Source organism: Equus przewalskii, chromosome 15 (genome assembly GCF_037783145.1).
Source record: "Equus przewalskii isolate Varuska chromosome 15, EquPr2, whole genome shotgun sequence".
Taxonomy (NCBI): domain Eukaryota; kingdom Metazoa; phylum Chordata; class Mammalia; order Perissodactyla; family Equidae; genus Equus; species Equus przewalskii.
In genome coordinates, this window is record NC_091845.1 from 83,922,809 (window position 1) to 83,950,653 (window position 27,845).

The 27,845-nt window shown below is 44.2% G+C and overlaps 1 protein-coding gene and 1 long non-coding RNA gene across 2 annotated transcripts in view; one reads left to right on the forward strand and one right to left on the reverse strand.

Annotated features, from left to right (window-relative positions):
* Positions 1-27,845, reverse strand: part of WWTR1 (WW domain containing transcription regulator 1) — a 120,537-nt gene that overhangs the window by 54,508 nt on the left and 38,184 nt on the right. The window lies entirely within an intron of this gene.
* LOC139076021 (uncharacterized) lies at positions 1,046-8,686 on the forward strand. Its single transcript, XR_011527222.1, has 2 exons — positions 1,046-1,324; positions 6,855-8,686. It is a non-coding gene; the product is annotated as an uncharacterized lncRNA (long non-coding RNA).

Sequence of the window (27,845 nt, forward strand, 5' to 3'; positions counted from 1 at the left end):
CTATATAAATAGGGAATTTTTTTTTAGGATCCTCTAATAAAAGATGATAGGAGACCAGAAGCTTTATTTTGTGCATGCTTCCGGTCTCTCCCATTCACTTGCCAATCCAAAAAATTTCAGAGTTCTCTGGAATTCGGAATGAATGGCAGGGCTTGTATTTTTAACTAGCAGGCTCTAATCCTTGACGTCCATCACAGCGTGCCAAGCAGCTCACTTGTTTAAATTAGCAGCATGAAGGTCAGCCTGCACTTCCGCCCGGCAGGCTGTGGGGCTCGAGCTGCTCCCTCCTTTCCAGCGAGCACCCCCTCTCCTCGGCAGACTCACTCCTGGACCCGCTCCGACAGGACAGGCGAAGCTGAGTCAAGCAGAGCTGCCGTCAGCCCACGTGAGCCTGTAACATCCGCAGCTCCTGCAGCGGGTTATCTGCCAGTGCTTTGTCCCTGGGACAGGAAAGAAGGGGACATTATGAATGGGTCACTTCTGGAGAAAACTGCCTTGGGCAGCTGCTGACTCATCCACACAGCCCCGAGGTGTGACTCACGTCAGAGGGCAAGCCACTGTGTTGTACGCTGGGGTCCCCGACGTCACCCAACACAGGCAAACTGAGCTAAACTCTTGCTTAGCCTCCTTCTTCCTATTCCCTAAGAAAGCAAGAAGAAAAAGGAAAGGACTGGGGTTTAGTTTGCTTGTTTGCCTTGGGCCCAGACCCCCATGAAAGAACTCTAGCTGTGTCACAGTTTGATTATCAACGCTCAGCATTTTTTTCTCTTCTCACGTTAGGATCAATAACGCCAAGAAAAGATTTATAAACCACGTTAAGCTTCCTGGGTTGAAACCAAACAACAATGTAAGAGTTTATTTCACTATGTTTTATTATTTCCAGATATCAAGTATAAAATATGTACTTGGTACATATTTTCCCACTTCCCCCATTTTCCACAAACTGAAACACGGGAAGGGAATGAGGAGAAGCAGAGAGAAGATGGGGCTCTTTATGAATGCCGAATTCTAGAATTATCTATAGGAAGTGGAATGCTATGCCTCCATTTTTTCACTCAACAAGCATTGACAGCGGGGCTGTATCTTCATGGGGATTCAGTCCCAAAATCAGTTTTGGCGAACGTGGAGGGGGGTGAAAATTACCACCGGAAACCCTTTCAGTGGCCCATACTGTACAGTCTAGTAGGCTTTGCGTATATTATCCTGTCTTCCGATGAGTCCAGCACAGCCAGTTCCTTCCAGGGTGAAGACGAGGCACTATTTCTATGGCTGAGACCCAGATGGAGTGACTCCGTCCCCAAGTACTTAGGTTGGGATTTGCCAGGTGAGTAGAGTTGACTTCATGCCACTTAAACAGGTATATGGTCCTGAGTGATTATGGCGTCTTCCTCTCCGGGGTGGACGTAACAGAAGATGACCTGACATGGGCCTGAGGAGATGGCAAACAAATTGGTGGGGAGGTGGTGGCAATGAAATAATGAGTGGTGCGGAAGTGAAAAGAGCACAGATCCTATTTTCATTGTTATATAAATGGTCCAAGCCTGACATTCTCCCTCGATGGCTGCATGTTAGATATGCTCCCCGTATCAGCCGCCTCTGACATCTGGGAAGCAGCTTTAATCTCGCAATGGCTTTTTAGAAGTTTGTTTTTAAGCCACCAAGCTACTCTAAATGCTAAAATACTTTGAAATTTGTTTTTCCAGGCTCTCTGTACCCAACACATGTTTCAGTGTGTTGTTTTCCCAGTTGTTCTTAAATGGGACACTGACACACGGCTTGCCTGCTCGTAAGCCACTCCAATGTGAAATATCTCATAGCTAAAACTGTGGCTGCCCTCTTCTTCCTAACGGGGCCAAATGACTGAAATGTCACTTGACTCAAAAAGGAGGACACAGCCTCCTGAAAACCAAAAATTCTTTTGGGTTAATCTAGCTTCTTTGTTATTCATGTGAAGAGATTCAATTCCTTTTTGTTGGTTTACGGTTTTTTTAAAAATGCTGGGAAGAGGATGAGCCACCCTGGGCTCTGGTCATCAGTCACCTTCTGCACATGTTTGAAAGACATGACACAACTGGAACTAGAGAAAAGGCTGGCACGAACCCCAGCCCCAGCCTGGAGAAAGACCAGAGATGGTTTTCAGAGCCAGGGTCCCGTTTCGCAAGACGTGAGTGATTTAGAGGATCGAAGACAAAAACTGAGGCATTAAAAGGGATGGAGGGCCAGCCCCGGTGGCCTAGTGGTTAAGTTCAGCGTGTTCTGTTTTAGCGGCCTGGGTTCGGTTCCTGGGCGTCAATCTACACCACACTGTTAGCAGCCACACTGTGCTAGCAGCCCATGTACTGAAAAATAGAGGCAGACTGGCATGGATGTTAGCTCAAGGCAAAGCTTCCTCAGCAAAAAAAAAGGTCGGGGGGGAATGGAGTTACAGTTCCGATTCAGGGAGAGGAGCGGGACAGTAGGGACCTTGAAGATAATCTCCAGGCAACACTGCTTATGTTTCGTGTTTTAACTCAGCCCACGTCTCTTTACCGGTATTCCTTGGCACCTTTGGTTGAAAGAATCACCCAAATGAGGCAGAGTGGTGCCGGCCTGGACCTTTGCCTCTGCTAGGAACCAGTTAAGAGACCACAGTAACTTCACTTAGCATCTCCGAGCCTCAGTGTCCTCCACTGTACAACAGGCATAAGAACACTGTTGCAGGAGGCTGTTCTGAATGTTTCCTGCAGCGACAAAAGTAAAGCTCGTGCACAGCAGCAGACACACATGCCTCTACGCAGTGACTCCTTCCTTTCCCCATGAAAATCTCTCCCAACTGTTCGAAAGGATCTGAGGAATCCAAATGCAAAAAGACAGCAAAAACCCTACGGTACAATGAACCCGGGAAAACAACAGTGGACATCAATTCACTGGAAAAACTACAGATGTCTTTGATTTCACACAGTCAGAGTGGCTAAGTAATAATTAATCTGGAGACTAAAACATTCTCAAAACACAAGAGCCAGCTAACCACCGGCCTCAGGTGGCTCCTCCACCCCCTTTTTTTTCATCCTAATAATAATAACTCTCAGATCCAGAGAAGAAAGGGCCGAGGCTGCGATCCCCTTAGTGCCCCTGTCAGCGCCTTTGGTGGCGAGGAGCATCCGTGTCAGCACACGACTCAGCCTCATGTCGAAGCAGAAAGGGATTCCAGCTTGAAGAGAAAAGCAGGGTAAGACTGAATACCAGACAAAGAGCATCTCACGGCTTTCCATTTTTCCTACAGCAGTGCTCAAAAAGTTTAGGCTAATTTAGTTTTTTCATCATTTATGAGGTGACGAGTTCAGCCCCACAGTTCACCCCAAAATGTAGCAGTACAGATCAAGTACCGAAATGCTAGAAGACTCGAAGCTTCTGTGACTCAACGAATGGAAAAACAAATTTAGCCTAAAAAGTACCATAGTTTTATACAAGGTTTTGTGCAAACTCCAAATAGTTAGCTTTGTATCCACAGGTGGATGTTAATAAACAATGTACTACTGCTTTAATCTACTTTATTTAACAAAGAACAGAAATATGTATCTGTTTCAATTTTTTATGACTTATTTCCCCATCCAAACCCCACTGTTCTTCGCTAAAGTGGCTGGTGTTAATTCTCATATAAAAGAAACATCTTACGTGGACGTAACTCTTAATTTTGATATGATTTTAAACTCACAGGAATATACAAGTTACTCCCATCTACTGATTCACCAACTGTCGTATTTTTTTCAAAGTTAGTTCTGACTAAAAAGCGGCACTGGCAGAATCCTTGGTTTTTATGTGATTCCCTGGGTGACAGTCAAACTTGGGCAGATGGCTCTTCAAACTGAAGAGAAGTGCATTTTATCCTATAACATATGCAAGATAAAGAAGGACCAAAAAAAGGGTAAGATAACCCATCTGAATAACCAAACTGAGAAAAACAATGACGCCAAATGTGTTACGGACCAAATAAGCAATAAAAATCCAGGACTAACAATGACCCTTGATATCCTTTCACAGATGAAAACAGGCCCCACCCAAGAGGAGGAAAGCCCAGGCAGCCGATTCCTGTATCTCTGGAGCTGCTGATGGCCACGCCACGGCCTAACAGAAATCAAGCACTTATAGCTAAACACCGCCTCGGGCAGAGCACCGTCTTCACTGTGCCTTTTACTTAAGGAGGGAGCCACCTTAGTTTCCTTAGTTTATTAATTCAACCTCCAAATAAGTTTTCTTGGAAGTGGAGGAAATATGTGTGAATGACATTTAAATTCTCAGGTAAATGTCCTTCCAATATGTGGAATGAACGCTCTTCTGTACAGACATAGATTCTGAAGGAAAAAGTCTAAATGTATCAAAAATCCCCACGTCACCCCTGCAGAATGTTTGATTTAAGCAGAAGAAAAAAGACAGCTTTAAAAATGCCCAAGAAGTGCTCACAAAAGAACCCACAGCCTTACTAAGGGTCACTCACGTGTCACTAGATTTAATTTGGTTAAGTACCATCTTTTTGGAGGGTAGTTTGTCAACACAAAATCCTTGAAAGAGCTTTGATCCAGCACCTCTGCTTCCAGGAAACTTATACCAAGGCAACAATTAGATACACATGGCAGAGATGGCTGGCCGCCTCTGAATCTCTCTCCCCTTCTTCTAGATGTAGGTGTGGCCAAGAGACCAAGTTCTATAGACAATAAACAGAAGACCTATGTGGGATTCTGCGGAGGTTCTTTAAATAGAAAGGATACACAGACTTTTCTGCTTTCCGCCCTTCTTCTTTCCTCTAGGATGGAATGTGGACATGATGGCTAGAGCTACAGCAGCCCTCTTGAATCATGAGGGATGGAAGCCACTCATTGAGAACAACAATGTAGGAAAAAAGTGCATGTGGAGCCATCAAACCAGCCCTTGACTGCCTTACTTCAGATTTCTTTACTGTTAGAGATAATTAAACAATCTCATTTCATGTCTGTTAATCAAAAACATAATTCCAAACCAACACATCAAGTACACAAAACGTATGTGCAGAGATGTCCACTGCAGTTTTGTTTATACCTTAAATGTGTTAAAGGGTTAAATAAATTAGCTCAGTCAGACATGGAGGACGGAACAAACATTATAAACGACACAGATCTGTATTTGTTAAGATGGAGAGATGCTCACAATATATTGCTAAGTGAACATAACCCCATTTTGGTTAATATACATATATATGAATGAGAGGAAAGTAGACTTTATTCATATCTTTAGATTTCTTTGTACTTTCTTCATTTTGTACAATAAGCATTATTTTTCCAATCAGAAAAAAAGAACAAGAAAAGCTATCCTCCCCACAAATGAACTCACTTCCTGCTTAAAAATATAATGCCACATTCCACATTTGAACCTGTACCTGCTAATTACAGCCTCTGAGAATAATCCCACAGCTAGCGTGGAGGGCTGAAAATCTCATCCATCCCCTAACTGTGAGTTGGAAAAGGCGCCGTTGTAATACTCACGAGGGGGCTCAAAACGGGGGGGAAGCAGCAGAAGGAAGGGATGAAGGGGATCAAGGGAAATTCTGCCATTAAGCAGTATCTTGGGGCTGCCTCTGGCAGCTGCTTGAGTGAGGCGGGGACTGAGTGAGGCATCAAGAGACGGGAGCAGCTCTCTCCTCGGGCAGATCAAGAGGGCCCATGGTCCCGCACACTGTCTACACTTCACAGGACAATCGGGGCATCTCAGACCCAGCACCTGTCAGCTCCGGGGGCTCCCAGCTGCAGAGCTGTTATTGCTGTCATCTGCCTAATCCAGAAGGGAGAGGCATTCATTGTATCTAGAAAGGTCGGGAGGAACCTATCTTTGATTGTTCTTATGAAAGAGAATGCATGCCTCGTAGCTGTGTTTGTGTTCTCCTCGTTCCTCCTTTTTTCTTTCTTTATTAAAGAAACCCACCCTTGCAGCTGTATTTTTCATGTTTAACCCCCACGTTAATTATATATTCACTCCAAATAACGGTTTAAATTTAGTCTGATGACCAGCCGCAAGGCTCCTTCTCATCCCACTCTGAGGCACATCCTGCCTTCGGTGCCTTTACGCAATTCCCATTGACTCGGAGAGGAACTCAGTGCAGGAATGAAGCAGGACATAGATCATAATAATTGTCCGAGGAAATGGTATTTTCTTTACAGGATGCATTTAAATTTTTCCTTTCCACGAGACTTTTTAAAGTGGTGTTGAAATTGAAGGAGACTTTAAATAATCTTCAACTTCTCGGGAGAAGGCTCGACATGCAGCAGACATGCAAAATCTACTCATGAAATAAATGATTTAAAAAAGGAACCAATAAATGAATATATTTAATGGGTTTCCTTTAGCAAATAATTTTGCTCCTCAGTGTCTGTGTTAAATGAATCTCATGCATATCCCACATATCTTTATCTATAAAGTACTCAAAAAACTCAGCCAGAAAGATCTGTTATTTACTGGCCCCCAAAGGACATGAATGCAAGAGAACGCAGCAACATCCTCTAAAACACATGAAAACATTATCAGTTCGTTCCTGTTCAATTCAGCAAACTGGTCAACTGAGCCTTTCCCAGGTGCCACCTACCACGGGCCATGAAAGTACCCCACCTCAGACACACAGGAGACACTCAGTAAGTGTTTGTTGAGTGAATGAAGGAACGAATTGGTACTAACATTCATTAATAATATAATAATGATTTATATTAGTCATCATAATATTCACAATAACGATAGTAATAATAATGTCTGATAGTAACAGTCGACATTTATATAGCATTTTATAGCTTCAAAAATTTTCTTAATTTGATCCTCACGTAACAGATTTATTAATCTCCTTTTATAACATCCAGACACTGAGTCGGGAGAAGTTAAAAGACTTAACAGACGGCTTGAAGTTTCATGTGACACAGCAGAGAGGCCGATCTTGTTCTCACTGTCGGGTCTGGGGCTTTTGCCGTGACCTGATGCTGCCTTGTGAACCCAAATGGGCGGACGTGCATGACCAGGACCGTCAGGAAGGAAGGAAAAGAAGGTGTGGACGGTCGGTGCTGCGGACGGCCTGACTGTCCTGGAACAGCATCTCCTGCAGGCTCCGGCGTTCGGATGAAGGGGCCTACGAGAGGAATTCTGCCCCCTCTCGCTTCAATAACACACCAGCATCCCTCCTCATCCCCCCTGCAGCCCTGGAGTCACGTAGCATGTACGCTTTCCTGAGAAGCTGACATTCTAAGCGCCTGGTTTTAATCAGGCTCATCCTGTCAAGAAAAGGGGCGCTCAGGACAGTAAAACAAATCAGCTCCCTGCGGTCCTGTAGCTGATGCTCAGGAGAAAAGAGGGGAGAAATACAAATACTACTTTAAAACAGAAACCAACTACAAAGCAGAAGCCAAACTCTCTGCTATGACCTAAAAGGAAGAGGCACAAGGACTCTGAAGATGCCTGGAGATGCAAAGCTGACGACTGGACGTGCCTGTCCCAGCACTGCTGGAAAGCTGAGCCAGGGCGGCGGGCGTGACTTTGCAGACCCCACCTCCTGGGAAGGCTGCTCCTTCGGAAATGTCCCCAAAATAACAGCTTCAGCCTGACTTGACTTTAGTTTTTATTAATGCTAATTACTGGAAAAAATATTCGAATAGGGTTGATGCTCCATAAAGTAAATGTGTTCATTCTATAATCTGTTAGGTTTCTAGCCTTTATTGTTGACCATAACTACAATTACTTACCTGAAATTCAACATGGACATTAATCTTTCTTAATTTTTTCAAAGAAAAAAAGCATTAAAGTTAATTCCAATTTTCCTAAGCTACCACCTTTTAGCTCTTTATAATAACATTTTACATTTTTAACATTTACACAAAGCACATTTTTGTGATGCACCCTGAAATAAAAAGTTACATTAGAAGAAACAGTTCATTCGGGGTTAGGATTCGCAGTCATTTTGAATGACTTTCTGAGAAAAGGCTCATGTTTGCAATACTCAGACACATAGTAAACACAATGTTAACACAAAAGGGCAGGAAAATGTACAAATGTTAGTTATCATGTTGCCTGATGTGAGAATAGGGTAGAAGCCTATTATTACATTGAAATGAAATCAACAGGAAAATATCAGAAACTTGACTTTAGATGGCTATCTAAATGGACCATCTGTATTTTCTTAGTTTCCTCCAAAATGGTCCTTGAACGTTAAATTTTTGTCAACATGGTTCTATAAAAAAGAGGGCTAAGATAAGCCATGTAATTGTGCTTTAGTCTGGAAAATTCCCGTAATACTAACAACTATTTTGCCAAAAAGATGAAAATGAAAGTGTGCGCTACGGTGAGGGCCTGGGGGGTAATCAATATGATGTCACTGTGGGGTGATCAGTGGGAAGGACACTTCTGAAGCTGACAATCGCATCCCTGCATAGATGGCCCTCATCTGGCGTTTCAACCCCAAATCTACTTCTCAGGTAACAAGGGCTTTTGGACTCAGTCACACTGCCTGCAAGGAGGTACAGCCACAGGTGGGACAACCTCAGGTCTGTTCTACAGGACATCCGTCCAGAAGACAATACCCCCAGCCGCACACCCAAAACAGTTTTGTTATGAAAGAAGTCTGGGAAACACTGAATGTTATATTTCCCTCCTAAAATTGATACAATACGTGTGCATTATTATAAAAGTCTCTGGATTTAAATTAGCTTAGCCCATTATTTCTCTAATTTATTTTGGGTGTGATTGTTTTTTCACTTATGAATATGCCATAGGATACATTTCAGGAGTTAGAACAGACCGTCTGTGGTATTTATTCCAAGCATCGCTTCAGATTCAATTCAGCAGCATCGTCTCAACACACAACATGCTGCAGACGTTACGGCAAGATTTTTACACCCAACGGACCGGAACCAAAAGCTGCAGGCGGCTCCTCTCGAGAGTCACCGGGTGAATGCCGAGTGAGTAAGATTTGTATACTTTTCTACAAAAAGCAGACTTCATTTTTAAAATGTATGTGTTTAACGCATACATTAAACACAAGCTTAACTTCAAGCTTTTTTATGTATATGTGTGTCTATATATTTCCATATATGAAAGGTTGCAATTAAACCTGTGTTTTTAAAAAGTGAACTGGGCTGTCTGCACCCAGAAGCTTTAAACCTTCCTCCTTCCTGGAAAATCGGGAGCTGTGGGCGTCCATTCTTAGTGTGCTCAGTAGCTTCCCTCGGCTCAGGGTCACAGCTGCTGCAAAGCACTCTGGGTGGTTCCTCTCCATCCCCCGGAAACAAGTGGTGGGAACCGCGCACCAGGCCATCAACCCAGCTGTTCAACTGCACTTTCTAACTTTAGCAAGTCACTTTGAAACTCATGTCACCAGGGCATGCCACTTTGAAAACCACACCAGTGACCGTCGATTCCCGTCCCCAATAAGACGCTCCCGGCACACAGGGTGGTCCCACTCAGGTGCCTACTGCAATGTCACCCAGATGCAGAATGCAGGACCCACATGCCCTTACACGAGGAGCGTCCCAGTGATGGAGGACGGCTTCACCAGACACCACAAACCAGCAGGTAGCCGTCTCTCCCCTCAGGTTAGCCTGGCAGAAAGTTACCTATTAGCAGCCGCAGAGCCCAGCAGCCTCATGTCCAGAAGACGGTGAACGCCGCACCTTGGTCCAGAGACTGGCACATGCGGTGCCATCTGGCGGCTTTCTTACTAGGAGGCAGGATGCACGCTCTTCCACACTGTTAATGTGCCATAAAACTGTCACGAGGCCCTCAAGGTAATTACTTGCATTTAATTAGTTGTCCATGCCCCCATGCTAGTTGTCTTTCTTTCTTTTTTTTTTTTTTAACTGCATGCTCATTGTAATTACTTGTCCCAAAGCCAGGAGATTTCAGAATTATTTGACTGTTTATTATCCTTTGAAAGTTACTAATTAAAATAATTTCCCTCAGTGAAAAGAGCTGCTCTTTTCCTGAATTCGCCTCGACACTGCTCCCCACGGAGGGGAACTCTAGGAATGCCTTGCTAAGCTCCCCTATAATTGACTGCCTCCATTGTTAACATATGCGTGGACTTAAAAAACATTAAACGACTTATACAAATGGAAACAAAATGCCCTTTGAGTTCTATTGATAACTTAACCTTTAGCGTTTTGGATGAAATCCCACTTCTCGGGGAAGCAGGAGGAGCCAGTGAATGAAACCATTATGTAAAACATTGTTGTGGGAATGATTTTGTGTGAAAATGTATACAGTATATCATTTAAAATGTCTTTGATTGAAGGTGGGCTTTCGTAATTCGCCCACTAAAATATACATATCTTTTATGGCTTCACTAATTTGTGCTCCCTCTTTTAGGGAAACAGAAGTAATTTTGAGCAGGCAACCGAATCCATGACACCAGCCATCAGGAGAGTGTCGCCTGGGGGGCACGAGGGTCTGAGAAGGGGCAGGCGTGAACTTGGAAGGCTGCTCGTGTGGGTGTGTTCAATTTGCAAAAATTCATCAAGCAGTAACGTAAGATTTGTATACTTTTGTACAAAAATTATACTTCATTTTTAAAAGTAACTAAGAGAACTTATTTCAATTTTTAGAAGTAATTTCTATAAAAGAAAAAGGGATGTAGGTGCCATCTGGCAGAAGCAGAATTAACCTAAAGCGTTTACAAGGAATAGAATTAAGACTGTAGTTTATTTTTCTACTCTTTTTTTTTTTAAATGGTGCACAATATTTGGTTTGAACAAACCAATGTAAAAAAACACATCCAGGACAATTGGGAAAATTTGAATATGTACTGAGTATTCGAGGATATTAAGAAATTATTGTTTGGATCTTTTTTTTTGGTGAGGAGGAATATTGTCACTGAGCTAACACCTGTGCCAATCTTCCTCTATTTTACATAGGATGCTGCACCAGTGTGGCTTGACAAGCAGTGTTAGGTCTGCACCCAGCATCCGAACCTGCAAAAACCCCAGGACACCTAAGCGAAGCACCCAAACAACCACTATGCCAGCGGGCCGGCCCCTATTGTTTGTCTCTCGATGTGGTGCAATCAGAAATTCACAACATGATTTGTTGTATTTTTGTCAAATTTTTAACCTAATTTAATCATAAGGAACCCATGTGGGGTATTGGTCTAAAATCTTAAAAAAAAAAAAAAAGTTAACGTTGTGAAAAAGAAACTAAATACTAAGGGGGAGAAGGGCATTGTTTTGGATCAAAAGGGGGACATAACAACTAAAGACAATATGTGAATCCTGACTGGATCCTGGACACACACACACACACACACACACACTCAGCTACAAACGGTGGTTCAGCATGGAGAGAGTTTGAAGAGCTGCATATTAGGTTCTATGACTTCACTAAGGTTAACCTTCTTGGGTGTGATCACGGCATTTGTTATTGTGCACAAGAATGTCCGTATTCTTAGGAGACGCATGCGCAAGTGTTCAGGGCGAAATCTCATGCTGCCTGTAACTTGTTTTCAAATGGTTTAGTAAAAGAAGAAAAGAATACACACAGAGAGAAATAGGGCAAAATGCTAAGAATTAGTGAATCTAGATGAAGAAAAGTACACTTTTTCAATGCTACTTCAGGTTTTAAAATGTTCAAAATGAAGAGAAAAAATTATTTTTAAAGGTGTCAGGTAAGAAAATGGTAACTTTGTTATGTAGGAAAACATCCTTATGTTTTAGAGAGATCTACTGAAGAAGACATTTAGTGTTAAGATATCAAAGGTACTATTTGCTTGAAATACTTCCTTTAAAAACATATATGAAACAAACACCGCAAATGCTCGCCATCCTTCAGCCCAGCGGAGGGGTACATGGTGGGCCATTACACTGTTTTCTCTGCTTGCATGTTTGAAATTGTGTGTCCTAAAATGTCAAAAATAGCAACTTTTGTGACACTTCTTCTCTCTTTCACAATAAAATCCTTCCCAAGTCTTTTTGGTCTCAAGTTATCAAATGAAATTTCAGCAGAATTCCTTCCCAATTAATTTTCAAAGTTCTCCATAAATCGGTAGGGCACGGGGAGACTCCCTCAGCTTAGCGGACCTAGAATTCGGATTCTGTGTAAACAAAGTCACATGGCACACTTCCCTCTCCGCTTCAGTTGGAACAAGGCTTATCGGAGTGGATGGTGAGAGTCCCAAGAGAAAGACAGGTCTCTTCGGAAACCTGCAACTTGCTAGGATGTTTCCACAGCCATCCCATTCCTGCCCTGCTCGCTCACACGCCGCCACTCTAACAACAGCCTTCAGGAGTTCCTTTTGTTCTTCCGGGTCTTTCTCCACTGGGGAATTGGCTCTGGCACTTCTAATGCCCCTGCTGGACCCCACACAAGCCCTGGCACCACAGGTCTCCAGGAGAAGCATCTGGAACCTGCTGCCAGCTCAGAGCACCGATTAACTTAGAAAAGGAACGCCCACTTCTCTGTGGCTCTCTCACCTCGGGAAGCAAGAAATTGTGGATTTTAAGACACAAGGCAACAGCTCAAGTGCAGTGGGCCTTTGAGGGGGACCTGCCCCTAGCATGCATTTTCTCGGCTGTTATGACAGCAGGGGCAAAAGCCCTCAGCGCAGCCCCTGGTCCCATAGCCTCGGACTCCGGGCCATCTGCACAGCGGGCCAAAGTGCGGGCAGCAGAGTCAGAACGAACCTGGCGTGAAGGCCAGCTCTGCCCATTACGAGCTGGGTGACCCTGCACAAGTCACTCAGCCTCTCTCTTTCTCAGCTTCTTCATCTGTAAAATGGAGACATGGAACAGTGATTAAGAGGCCTGGAGGGGTGAGGGGTGGGGGAAATGGGTGAAGGGGGTCAAAAGGTACAAACTTCCAGTTCAGAGGTACACAAGTCCTGGGATGTCATGCACAGCGTGGTGCCTGTAGTTAACAGTGCTGTCCTGTGTATGTGAAAGCTGCTACGAGAGCAAATCTGAAAAGTTCTCATCACAAGAAAAAACAAGTGTAACTATGTGAGGTGACAACATTAACTAAACTTTTGCAATCACTACGGATATTAAATCATTATATTGTGCACCTTAAACTCATACAATGTTATATAGCAACTATATCTCAATAAAACTGGAAAAAAATTTTAACGAAAAAAGTTTTTTGGGGTGCCAGCCCCATGAATGAGTGGTTAAGTTCACACACTACGTTTCAGCAACCTGGGGTCCAGCAGTTTGGATGCTGGGCGTGGACCTACGCTTCGCTCATCAAGCCATGCTGCAGCAGTGTCCCACAGGAAAACTAGAAGGACTTACAACTAGCATATACAACTATGTACTGGGGCTTTGGGGAAGAAAAAAAAATTTTTTTTAATGTTATTTAAAAAAAAAAAAAAAAGCGGTCTGGAGCCAGACCATGTTCCAAGGCCAGCTCTAGACTTACCACTTGTATTAACTTGGGCAAGTTTCTTAATCTCTCTGTGTCTCAGTTTCCCACCAATACCCACGACATACAAAGCGTGGCGGGCAGAAAGCCATCGATAAGCATTAGCTACCATTATCATTATTAGGACAAAAGTATCGCCCCATAAAGTTATCTTGAAATTACAGTTACTAAGGCCTGTAAAGCTCTTAGCATAGGGCCTGGCACATCATAGCTGTTTATAAGCGTTTGCGATTATTGCTGGGCTTCACAATAACTGTTAGGTAAGCAATGCCAGAAGTAGTATTTTACTGATGAGGAAACAGAAGATCAAAAAGACTCAGGGACTTTCCCTCTGTTTTATGCTGACAATATGACTTCTGTCTCCATGCTGCTTCCTAAAATCATCCACGCCTCCAGGATCCACCACGAAGGAGGGCGCACAACTAAAACAGCACCTGAAGATGAGCTCTGAACATGAGCTTAAGCATTCTGAAGCTCAGTTTAAAATAGCAAATAGTAAGTGATGGGAACGACGGAGGACCGGCTCGAGAAGGCCACATGTAAGGAAAAAGGCCGTCCAGCTCAGACACTGCGCACTGCACTCTGGGCCACTCAAAGTTTATGCTGAAACCCTTTTTCGTTTGGTTTGTTTTCAGCACATTTCAAATACACAGAAAGAGGCCCCTCTGAAGAAAAATTTGGTTGCAAATCTTTTTGAGAAGTGAGTGATTATTTTTCCGAAATAAGCCCCCTCCCTTTATCAATGTTATCGCACATACAGATTTTTTGCATCTGTTTGAAAATAACCAGCATCTGTATTCAAGGGCGTGTGCGCCTTCAGGTGGGTGGAGCTGGTCCATCTCAGGTAGAGTGATGGTCATCCCTGACCACGCGACAGTGCCTGACAAAGCCATAAAGGCAAGTTCTCGCAATGGATGCTTCCTACCATCTCTGTTTCTCAGACGCGGAGCTAACAGCGCAAAATCAGAGCACAATGCCAAAGTCAAGATATAACAGAGGGCGCCTCCCTGAAGCTGTGAGTACTAGCTACCCACCAGCTGCTGGTCTCCAAAGGGATCTCAAGAATTCTACTTGCATCATTATCTCATTTAATACTCACACTAATCCTGCAAAGGGAAATTACTATCTTCATTTTATGAATGAGGAAATGGAGGTTCAAAAAGTTTAAGAGACTTGCCTGAAGCCCCATAGCTTATAAATAGTATAGGAATTCGGACTCCAGTCTGCCTGGCAAGCTAAGCACTCCTGAAATGTTCTTTAATCTTGTTGTTAGTGTCCCTTGGAAGAAAAAAGAAGACAGTACTCAGAATCTTAAGAATCTGAGTCTAAAATTAAAAGAAAATAAATATTTTAAAGAATTAAGCCCAGTCAAGTTCAAGAATTCCCCGTGGGCTCTGTGCAGAGCAAGACATCACTTTCTAAACAGACACAGGCCGCCAGGTCCCTAGCTCCCGTGGCCGGCTTACTGTGCATGTCACCTCCTGCTTGGTTCACAGCGGCCACCACGATGGGGACCACGGGCTCTGATCTCCTACTGGCTGTCCTGGGCCGGCTCACTACCTGGTTCAATCACACCTGGGGAGGTTGAGGAGGTATTAAGACAGAGACAGAGAGAGACAGGGGAGGGGGGAGACATGAGGGCAGCACTCCCCTCTCCCTGAGGAATGAGATTCCACTGCTGAGGTTCAAAGGGGAGAAAAGCAGTTGAAGTGGAGCTTCAGTTCAAGAAAAGCAATCTGTGCTTTTAGCTCGGGTCTCGGTGCTACACAGCTGAATTTCTAAAGCCTGCATTTAGAGAAATTTGCGTTTTCCACATTTTGTTCTCTTTCACCTCCCAACTGGCACGCTTTCTTCCCAGATCTCTTCAAGGAGATAAAACTCAACTGAAATGGGAAAACTGCTAGGAGAAGAATCATCCAGGAATTGTTTTTAGCAAAATAAACAGAAGTGGTGTTTTTAAGCTCCGTGCCCTGCAGGGGCAGGGGAACCTCTCAGTGAGGGGGTGGGAGGGGTGAGGCTTCGTGACACCTTTGCCTGTTCTGTCCCCAGAGTTTCGTACATACAAGAAGCTGGCTCACTAAACAAAAATGAATAAACTGTTAATCAATTTCTCAACATTTTAGTGACACTTATGAGTATCAAAGCTAAGGGTCTTAACCTTTTTATATTTAACTTTTGAGCTCTTGAGGGAAAAAACACATTTAAACAGACTTTTCTATAAGGACTAACAGTTACACTTCTAAATGCAGACCATAGTGTTATCATTTTCAAGAACAGATCAGCCCGCCCCTCCCCCACCAAGCTTTGTGTCACTGAGTAAATATACCGATAATTAAAATATCCATATTCTTTAATACTCACCCAAATATGTCTAGCAATGGTCTAGTCATTGACTACCAAGACCACAAATCCTACAGCATCTACTACAATATGGAGGTAACTTTTCCCAATAGAACTCCTGTGTTCCTGGAGCTGCCGGTGTGACATAAAGCCCTCAGGTAGCCTAGAGAATAGACTAGATTAGCAGGTATCTTCAGGGCAGGCTTGCTCCACTGAATAAATATTTTCATCATCAATAGCATCCAGTAACATTCACTTAACACAAAGGCAGTGCTTCTGAAAAGCTGTTAGCAGACACAACTTCTCAAATCAAAGCACCTTTTTTTTCTTTCACGTGCCTTACAATCAAAGAGCTTATTCCTAGGAGACAAAAATGCATATATCGTCCCATGCACACCTGGGATGGTAAGAAATGGAAAAAACCTTAGACATCATCTAATCTAACTTCCTTGCTAATCTGTCTTCTGCTTCACTGTGCCACATTCCTAAGCGACAGCAAGAAGCACGAGACTCACACCTCACAGACCATCTCAACCCACCCAAGAAGCAGAAAGAAATGACCCGGGCATGGGTACTGTTCTTCTGGGTACCAGCCCAGTGGGTCTCTCCAGTCTTCCATTATTAGAGGGCTTTGTTCCCCCTTTTATTTTTTTTTTTAAGTATCTTCTGTAGATGATCTTTTTTTTTTAGAAAGATTTTTATTTTTTTTTCCTTTTTCTCCCCAAAGCCCCCCAGTGCATAGTTGTATATTCTTCGTTGTGGGTCCTTCTAGTTGTGGCATGTGGGACGCTGCCTCAGCGTGGTTTGATGAGCAGTGCCATGTCCGCGCCCAGGATTCGAACCAACGAAACACTGGGCCGCCTGCAGCGGAGCGCGCGAACTTAACCACTCGGCCACGGGGCCAGCCCCCTTTGTTCCCCTTTTTGAGGACAGCCACCATCAATAGTCAAACAGTGGCAGCCACCAAGTTTGATCTTTTGCTTATTTTTACAGGGTGAAAAATGACCACCTTACTATTGAGAATAAGTCATTAACGTATGGGCTTTAAAAATTATTATCTGTGCATAAGAGCAATTTAATGATATTTGCACTACAAAATTATCTTTAACCAACCAATTTTTAATCCTACTCCCCTATATTTCACTCCTGCCATGTTTGGATTACATCGGTCTATAAGGTAAGGATTCCAAAAGTGCAGTGACAACAGTCTGCCACGGGAACCTGGTTCCGAAATTACCATCACTCTGCACAGTACTGACTTGGAGATTAGTAGCTGGATTGTGGAAGGAAGATTTGATGCGTGCAAGTTAACAGGCTGGGGAAAACAATAGGTCTAACTGGCAAATGGATTATTCTTGGACCCTTTGCTAGTTTCAAAAAGATAAGCTTATTGGTTCCCATGGCAGAAAATGCAGAACAAATAACCAGGTTAATCACTGAAGTTCAAAAAAAAGTTGGCCGGTAATGGTCGTCAAGGGCTCTGTGCCCAGGAAATCCCGCCAGACAGGCACTGTTTGCAAATGGCTGGGAAATATGGTCAACTGCCATCAAAAACAGATGAAAAGCAGGATTTGGTTTAAAAAAGTGAGTCTTTGCCCAAGCAAAACCTTTCCAAAGTAAAGAAACAGTATATGCTGGCTGCCAACTGACCTCGGCTGCAAAGAGGGGACAGCCCCGCTCTGGTGCTCATCATACTCAACCGCAACACTGTTCCACGGTATCGAGTGGAAATGAGACTCGACTGCGGGAAGAGCCCAACTCTGACAGTGCTCATATCCCAAACTAAAACACTCGGATTCTTGTTTAATCAGATTGTCTTTAACTTAAAAGTAAAATACACCAAGATAACATCTACTCTAGTGTTAAGAGAAACTACAATAATATGAGGTATGTGTTCAAAAACATCAAAATTCCAAGAATTTTCAGAATATCTTTAGAATATCTTTAAATAGCAACAAGGTATATTTTCTACAGAGTAATAAAACAGGGCAAGGGATCATTAACAACCATCTCCTCAAAAGGTCAGGTCACTATCAAGACTCAGTATCAGTGCTCTAAGTAAGATTCTACCTGTAACACAGTCTCCTATGGGAAAACAACCGAGCTACTATGTGTCAAGTGCCTGGGACACAGTAAGCGCTAGGTAAGTATCAGCTGGGCTACTAAAGTCACAGGGCCAAGAGGGAAAAGAGAAGCCTGCCAACTTCCTCACCCAACCCTAAGGCACGTGTGCCCTCCTCACCCCTCCAAGAAGCTCAAGCTGGGATCCAGTCCTCGGTCCCTGACACTCCACTCGCCTGAACGGGAAGAGTAACGCTCACCCTATAACAAGCATTGACTATACCTCACGGACTTGGCACCTTCTTTTACTCCTTGGTAAGAATAAGGCCACCTTCCCCAAGACAGGAGCCACCCTGGGGGCACCCATTTGATACATTAAATGAAGTTCAAATAAAGTGTTTCCGTAAGTCATGAAATTGCCTATCTAAAATTCACACTATCAACTGCTTGACCAAGAGAATATGGTGCCAGTTCCCAGGTTCAAAGGTTAAGAAAGTCACAGCTTCCACTTTCCGTCTCTTGGAAAATGGTCATTCTTGAAACCCAGCCACCATGGGATGAGGAAGCTCGAGCAGTCAGCAGGAAGACCCACAAGGAAAGAAGCTGAGGCCCAGCTGACAGCCAACACCAACGCGCTGGCAATGGGAGTGCGCTGCCTTGAAAAGGGCTTCCTAGCCACCCGTCAAGCCACTCCAACTGACACTCAGCAGAGCAAAGGGAAGCTGTCCCTGCCAAGCTCCGTCCAAACTGCAGATATGGGAGCAAAACAAATAATTGATGTTTTAAGCCAAAAAAAAAAAAAATCATATTATTTCAGTAAAACACAGCCATGCTCAGGTTCTAATCAATCAACATTTCTGAACTCCAAAATACATAAATTTTAAGGGGTGGGTGCATATTTCAAAAGAAGCAACCAAAAAAAGTGACCAGGCATGACTATTTCTCCTTTTCTTGAAACTGTAAGGTCAGTCTTCCCCTGAAAACTTTTCCATAGTTTATACCCAATACTTTTCTAGTTAACAACCAGCCAAATACCCCCAAACCCACACATGTCCCAAGTCTTCATCCTATAACGTCACTATAAACAAAGCAGTATGACCTAAGAGATGAAAAAACTTTTTGTAGATTTTTTTTTTTTTTTACAAGATCCTGTTCCCTGCACACCTTTTAAGGATCCTCTAGTCTCCTTGAGAAATAAGATGTGCATGTTTGTAACACCCAGCAAATAGTCCCAAAGGCAGGAGAGCGAGTAAGCAGCCACGATCCACATGGTGTGGAGCGGCCGCCTCCCTACAGAAGGGATTAGATGGAGGCACGACGTCAGACGGGGGGCATTATGCTCGCAATTACATTTATCCACAGAGATTTACACTAGTGGTTGTGGTAGGTCTTATTTCTGTCAGATTTTAAACTCCTTTTGAGCCTGGACCACATCTAATCTTCACATTCACCACTAACAACCACAAACCAGGTCCAACCAGAAAAACTATCAATATGTATTTGGAGGCACTCAAATAGTGCTGGGGGGAGGAGGAGAGATGAGGAAAAAATAAAGTTTTCCCACAGGAGAAAAATGTATCTATGTAAGGTTCAGAAAGGTTCAGAAGGAACGTGAGGAAAAGTCAAAGTAAAGTTCAGTTCGAATTTTTCATCCCCAAAGTCACCCCTAAAAGGATACTTTTAAACCTTTTATACTCTTGAATGAGCATTCGCATATACTTTTGCTCACAACGACTTTGGAAGGAGCTGAGGATCTGGAGCAAAGGATGTGAACAGAGGCAGCCCGACGTGGGAGGACGGCTGGCGGCCGCATTGCTCCCTCCCTCTCTCCCCCTGAGCCCTCAGCAGCTCGGAATCCAGCAGCCACGGGGCCTAGATGCTGAGGACATCCCGACCCAGTCTCAGACCTCCCAGGTATAAAGCACAAGATCACAACAGGAACCCAGACGCCAGTGGCTGATGTCACCAGGACACACTTTTAAATGGTCGCTAAACCGCTTAGATAGCTCACATTTTCATCCTTGTATAAACTGGCCATGCTGATGCTCAAACAACTTATGAGAAAGCCTACTTTTAAAGCCTAGTAATAATTAATAATAATAATAACCAGGCTTCATCCAACTCTAGGCTTCAACTGTAGGAATCTATTTTCAAACTGCAAAAAATACTAACTTTGGGCAAGAATTCTTCAAATCTGACAAGAAGAGACTCTGAGGTAACAATGTGGTTCCTCTCACTTGGAGGAGCCAGTGTCCCTGGTGACCCCCCTCTGGTCCCCACCGCCCCGGCCTCACAAATTGCCCTCATCACCGCCGCGCTCTGGCTTTCCACCAAGTCCTCAAGAAACGATTTACTAAGTTCAGTCAAGTAACCAGATTCTATGAAAAAATGAAAGGAAGATGGAGTTCATGACTGAAGTCGAGCTGGGTGGAGACATAAAGGGTCTTTTGTTAATACCCGCACAAGGGAATGCAAATGAAGACAGGCCTCACAAGGAATTCTGACATCTTAATGAAGATTTATGAAGAATTTTTGGCATATAAACCTCCATGCAAGGGGAAATGGCCACATGAGATACTGTTTCATGATTTCTTTAGCTTAAAAACAATTCAAAGGACAGTTCCTTCATAACAATCCTAATAATTGAATTGTGAAGGGTTTTTTTCCTGTTCTCTACTCTAATTACGTTCCCCATCCCCCATCCCACTGGCCCGGCTGTTCCTCCTGTGGGTCACTCCGAAGTGGTGGGGCTCATCGCCTCCCCAAAGCTGTGAACTGCCCACTGATGAAATCAGGAGAGGGATTAGATTTCTCTCTGCCACACAGAAAGTTTTGTGTTACACAATTTTCTTTGTTCATGTTCTTAGCAATGCCGAAAATCAACTGACATTTTCTCCTAATAATGATTGGATTATGAGATAATGTCACCAGAAAAAAAAAAATGCTGTGACGGTAAAATGCTTTACTGGTGCTATGTAAATGTCACCCCAAAAAACAGCATGCGAACAGCACAGATCTGAGTAAGGAACACATTTCCCGAGTCCGAGGTCAGCGGCGGTGCTTTTCCACAATCGAGGATTTTATGTTGCGTTCATGATACACGGGGAGAATTAGAACGTCTGTGAATTCATGAAATATATGCAAAGGGCAGAAATTCTTTAAACTTCATAAGCAGTAATAGTAATTTCCTACTAGTGATAGTACTATGAACAAGTAGCGCATGCAAAGTGTTTTCACGTTTCATAATATACAAACCCTTTTTGATTTTGATTCTCCTAACATTTATTTCAGGCTCTAGCCCTGGAAGATAAGTATTAGCAGCCCCACTTTATAGGTGAAGAAACAGAGGGTTGGAAGTTTACATGATTTGCCTAAAATCATGCTGCTAGTCAGTGGCTGAGACCCGGCCCTGGGATGGACCCTCATCAGGGCTCCGCATGCAAGGCCAGGGCACCCTGGGGAGGCGCTGGCCCCGGGGCTTTGCAAGAGCACCAGAGTCGGCTTCCATCTCTACTCATCATCCAGAGGAGCTCCTGAGCAAAAAGAGAGGCCAGGCTAGGAAACCGTGCCTGAAGCCTGCTTTACTCCCGGCTTCGGTCTCCTCGACGTTTAGCAGCAATTCAGAAAATGCAGGAAGCGAAGGAAGGAGGCCAGAGAAAGAGCCCTGGGCCTTCCAGGAGGGCCAGGTGCTCCCTGTGTCACAGCTGCTGCCACAAGGGCTGCCTTAATCCCGAAGCTCGAGCCCAGCCCCATTCCTCCCAGCCCACACACTGCCAGCTGCTCGGTGCTTCTGCGCAGGGCGTGCAGGGGGCAGGTGTCAGGCCAGCCCAGGGCGCCCGGCCCTCCATGCGCTGCCTTCCTGCGGAGGCTTTGCTGACCCACCCCCACCCACTCCCCAGTCTCCCAGATCAGATGCACTGGCAGGCCAGAAGGCAGGTGCCAGGACAGGTGCCAGGAGAACCTGGCACTGGGTGAGGCCCACGCAGAAACTGAGGCCCTAAGTTCTACATTCTCACCCACCAAGCAAAGAGGGGGAAACGTTAGAGAAGACTTGAGTTGCGGAGGTTCGAAGTCACCTTATTCCAGGATTTCGGGGTACTGAGGTTCACGGAAAGGCTTCCAGGCCTGTGCATGGGAGGAGGAAAGGATCACTAACTGAAGGGACAAGTAATTCAGACAGAGGGAACAGCACTGCGAAGGTCCAGAGGCTGGACAAAGTACAGTATGTAGGAGGAACTGTAAGAAATCCAACATGGCTGGAAGCAGGGGCTAGGTCACGAGGGCCTGGAAAGCTCAGTCAAGGCATTTAAACTTTACCCTAAAGCCAGATGAGAAGCTTTAGAGCAGATGGCAGGATATCGACATTTGTCTTTTAAGAAAATCACTCTGGCCTCAGCATGACAAGGAATCAGAGGAGAGTAAGGCGGTGGATGCGGAGGGCAACCTGCGAGAAGACGCCTGTAGGAGGTGGAGCAAGAGACAATGGTGACCTGGCCTAAGGGACAGGGAGGGGAAATTCATGTGGTGGGACTGAGGGGACTCGGAGAGGGACTGGATGCAATGGGGGGGGGGGGCAGAAATGACGGGTGAGGTTCCAGGTTGAGCGACATTTCCGAGTTCCAAGACAGTGGAAGAGAAGCACAGTTGGGAGTGAGATAATGAACTCACTCTGGACAGGAAGGCTTTGCAGTGACGGTGGCACACACGAGTGCACATGTCTAGTGGGCAAATGGCTATAAGGGTCTGGAACCAAAAAGAGAGATTTAAGCTGGAGGTTCGGACTGAGGACCTGTCTGCGTACAGTTGCTGAAATCTTTGCTCTAGTTACTACAATGTGGCCAGGCCTCAGAGACCCTCTGAAGTCCCAGCCACTCCACAAAGCTGCTTTCTTATCCCCAGTTCCTGTTCTGAGCTCCTCTCCTGAACTTAACAGCCTGTACAATATCACTGGGATATCAGGGAGAAAAGATGAGACATGCAGACAGGCAGACGGACACTGTCACTGGCTGCACACCAATTATTTCAGGCATATGTATTTTCCTGTCTTGCCCAACTTTAAGCTGCTTAAAGAGAAAGCGGTGCCTGGTATGTGCCCTCGTTTTTCCAAGGCAGTCCTGGTTCCAAATATTCTGGCCCTATGCATTCTTGTGCCATTAAATTTTCTAAAAAATCCAACAATTCCTCACACAGTAATTGAACAAATCTTGTCAGTAAATATTGTAATTAAATATATAAGTCATGAAAGATCAAGGCCCAAAAAAGACACAGAGACGCACGAGAGGAGGAAACATCATGATTTCTCACTAAATCACATGAGTAGCTGACATCGATAATTCTCTAACTGAAGCGCCCAGGCGAGAGGCAGGCTCTGGGGTCTCACAACCCTGGGCTGGCACCCCAGCTCCACCACAGACAGGAGTGGAACCTTGGGCAAGCTACTTAACCACTCTGTGCCTCAAAAGCCTCCTTTGCGACGGGAGGATGGACCCAGATAACTGAGTCCATTCATACGAAGTGCTGAGATAGAGGACAGGCAACACAGACTCCACCTTCATGCAGCTTACCCTGAGATTATGACATAAATCATCAATTACAGCTGCTCTGAAGAAGGGCAGGATGCTACAGGGCGGATGACAAGGGGAGCCTTCTGTCCCCAGGGAGGCCGGGTAATGCTTCAGTGAAGAGGGGACCTTTCAAGGTGAGATTTATCAGGAGTTAACCAGGTGGTTGGGTTGGCAGGGGGAGATCCCAAGGAGCAGTGAATGAAGGCGTGACAGGTCTGAGGCCAGATGTAACTTTATGTTATCGGAAAAGCTGAATGGTGACCACTCTGACCAGAACGGAGCAGAGGCGCGTGGTCTGCAGGGGACAGACGGGGGCACCAGCCCTCACTATCGCTGGGTTACGTATCACTGCCATTGTTAGAACACTATTATTATAAAGTCCAAGCATGCCAGCCTCTTATAATGGGTACTGATGAGGATTTGCAGGGGCTTTTCTTCACCCCTAATTTTGGTTAGTAGTCACTGAATAATGCATGTAGACTATGCACAGGCATTCAACACCAGCATCAATCCGTTATCACTGCTCAGAAGGCTGACGGTCTGGCCTAATGTGAGCGTCGCCTGGGAACCTGACACAGTAATTTTCTAAAGGACCCATGTGGCTGACCGTCCTTAAAGTTTTAAGCTGTTTGAAGAGCTTTCCAAAGTAGCTAATATAACTTTAAAAAGTGAGTCCATTCTCTGTCGGGGAGGAATCAGGGTTATCGTCAGTGATTAACAACTTTGGGAAACTAGGAGAGTCAACAAAGACCTGTGTGACTACAAAATTTCCTCTGATCACTCAAAACCATGACTCAGAGATTTGCCGAGAGATAACTGGAACGAAAAACACGAAAAACAAGTAGTGAGTAAGCAAACCTCTTGTGAAAAGTACAAATAAAACCACCCCCATTACCTTCAACAAAAGATTTCCATTAGAACATAAGCTTGATATTCGAAAAAAAGAAAAAAAAATGTTTTTAAAAGAATGGAAGCTCTCTTTGGTCCTCGATGCCTAGACCAGTACACAGTAGGTGCTGAATAAATGTGTGTTGCCTGAATGAGTAGCTGAGGAACTACAGTAACAGTGCAAATATTGACAGCTGATATTCTTGCTGAATTCTGAATTATTCATATAATTTTATTATTTTTAATAAATATACTTTAAATGTATAATTACCCACTATATTGTTTTTATAACTATAAGAAAGACTATTTCTCTATCCTCACGATATAGAAAAAATTTTCATTTGCAACACTGAAATGCACATTTTTGTATTCTGACTACCTCACCATTCCCCTCCAGACACACACACACCACCACCACCAAGCCTTGCACAGTAAAGAGCATTTTCGTTTCTCAATAAACATCTAAATAACTTTTAGGAAGGTAGATTGCAAGAATTATCATCAGAAAAAGAACTGAAGCAAAGTGGTCAAGGTGTCTAAAGTGTTAGGATCTCCATGAAGCATTCAGAGTTATCTCCTCCGACGCCATCATACAGCAGACGGGTAACCAGGGTCCACATGCCGCTCGACTTTGTATTAACGGGGCAAGGACAAGAACATGAGACTCCTGAGGAGTCATCCACACTCCACTGGGGATTTTCTTCACAAGTTTGCATTAATTAATCTAAATCATGATCTACTAAAACGTACTGAATATGCAATGTGTTCACCGTTACACCCTCCCTCCTCCAAGAAAAATATCATACTAATTTTGCTGGGGGTCAGCAAATCACGGCCTGCAGCCAACTGCCATCCACTATGGTACGTCAGCAAGCTAAGAATGGTTTTTACATTGTTAAATAATTGAAACAGATTAAAAGAATAACATTTTGTGACATATGAAAATTCAAAGTTGTGTCCATAAATAAAGTTTTATTGGAACACGGCCACGCTCATTTGTTTATGGATTGTCTGTGGCTGCTTTCGTGCCCCAACGGCAGAGCTGAGTAGTGACAGGGACTGCACGGCTCGCAAAGTCTAAAACATTTATTATCTAGCCCCTTACAGAAAATGTCCCCGACCCTGCACCAGGAGACACTTACTGTGGTTTTGGTCAATTCCACCTTCCCTGAGAGCCAGGCCTGTGCCTGCCAACCAGCTGCAGTCACCCACATGCTATTTCCTCTTCTTTGATTATTGAAACTCCACAGCAAACTATTGTTTTTACCAGTCACTCAGAAAACAAAGATAAAAGTTTCCACAGAGGAAATAATAACCCTCCTTTTCCAAGGTCCTCATCTGCCTCGCTTCCAGTGAAATTGAAAGCAAGGCTTCACTCACAAGTCTGTCCGTATCATTTTCCCCAACCGAATGCAGAGGACCCCCACAGCCTATTTCTCCCAGGAGGGGCTCGGGCAGACGAAAACCAAATAGCTAGGTTAGCAACTGAATGCGCCCTAAGAAACAGAAAGAACATTATTACCTAAAACTGAAAGCATGCTTCTCTTCCTTTGAGATGCTATTCTTCTAATATCAGAACGTGAAAAACGTCCTTATATACTACACATCTTCTAAAAATTGAAAATCACAACATCCACACTAAAATTTTAACTTGCCGGTTTTCCAGATGAAAACAAAAGTACCAGATTTATATCTGCTCAGTGTTGCAGAATGATCTTCCAGATGTAATGAAGTTTTTTGTTTGATTTTGTTTCATATTACTTTCCTCCACCAGCATATAAAGTACTGCTTTGTAACGCATAACCTAGGAAAAATGCCGTTCCCGGGGCCTCTGGAAATAACTGTAAGGGTGTCTGTGTTCACTTACATCATGACCCCAGCTGTTATGCTCCCGAAGTTACAAATGGCCACTCTTCATTTTAATAGCACATTTAAAGAAACCTAATGTTAGTTCAACACGGGTAAACAGTCTCCAACACTATATAAATAAAGAATTCTTTGAGTTGTAAATAGTAGTTGCTCAAAGTAGTGGAAAGCTGGCTGAGAAAAACAGAGACGAGATGGACATAAAGCTGGGAGAGCCTCTCCCCTCCCTTTCCATCAGACCAGGGAGAGGGGACAGGACACCAGAAGTCTGGAAGGACTAAGCCATCCACAAGGACACTAAGGTTGCCAATGCCTAAAACCAACTGCCAGCCAGTCACTGTTCACTCATGCTGAATGTCGACTGAACACTCTCCCACCCATACAACATCCAGGGCATCCCAAAGAGTGAAAACGCCTGCCTCTGCCCTGAAGAAGGCTACTAACATGCAGGTAAGGAAAAATGTGTGCAGGACTAATAAAGCTACATAGTGGACAATGACATCTGCCAGGGGTGGCTGGCTAGAGCCTGCAGGCCAAATCCAGCTGGCAGCTTGTTTTTTGTAAATAAAGTTTTATTGGAATACAGCCATGCCCACTCATTTATGTATTGTCTATGAATGCTCTCGTGCTACCATGGCAGAGTGAGTAGACGCAACAGAGACCATGTAGCCTGCAAAGCCAAAATATTTACTACCTGACCCTTTCCAGAAAAAGTTTGCCAACCCCCGAATATGCCAGAGATTGCATCCTGCTGGGGTAATGAGAAAAGACGACAAGAAAGAGCTGGTTATTTGGTTTGAACCTTGAGGAATATGGAGAGTTTCAAATAAATGGGAAAAGAACATTGTAAGGGACAAAAATGGGCAAGATGAGAAGAGTCTGAGCAATGAGAGGACCAAGTTTTGTTTTTTTTTAAGACTGGCACCTGAGCTAACATCTGTTGCCAATCTTCTTTTTTCTCTTCTTCTCCCCAAAGCCCCCCCAGTACATAGTTGTATATTCCAGTCGTAGGTCCTTCTGGTTGTGGCATGTGGGATGCCGCCTGAGCATGGCCTGATGAGCGGTGCCATGTCTGCACCCAGGATCCGAACCGGCGAAACCCTGGGCCACCGAAGCAGAGAGCGTGAACTTAACCACTCAGCCACGGGGCCAGCCCCGTGAAAGGACCAAATTTGAATGGGGTGCAGAATACAAGAAAGGGAGTTGTGGCAAAGCAGCCAACAACACTGATTTAGACACTACGGTTTAACTGCTAATAACACAGTCCCACAGTGTTTGCTAACTTACTGGCAAGTTAGTCCTTTTCCTCTAGCTCCCTTGAATTTCTGGCAAACCTCATTGGGACCTAGCAAAAGCCAGGGTGCATTAAGAGAGCTCAAAAAACGTCTGTCTACGACTGATTCGTATGTTCAATCATAAATTTGCATGTGAGTTTAATTTCAAAAACGCTTATTTACATTATTGCCTAGACTTGCACTGAATCCTCAATCATGGCAGATATTATTAATTCCATTTTGCAAAAGAGGAAAACTTGAAGACTTACCCTATGTCCCATAAGGAGTCAGGGTCCATGAGACTGGCCTGGAATGCTGCATTCTCCACCCCACCCGATGACTTACCCTAGGAAGAAACTCAGATTGGAGGGGCTCCCGCATGGACCACCCTGAAGACTAGAAGTTCCGACAATCCAACACCAAATAATCAACCAGAAATGCTTTCTTTGGACACATCTTTGCCAAA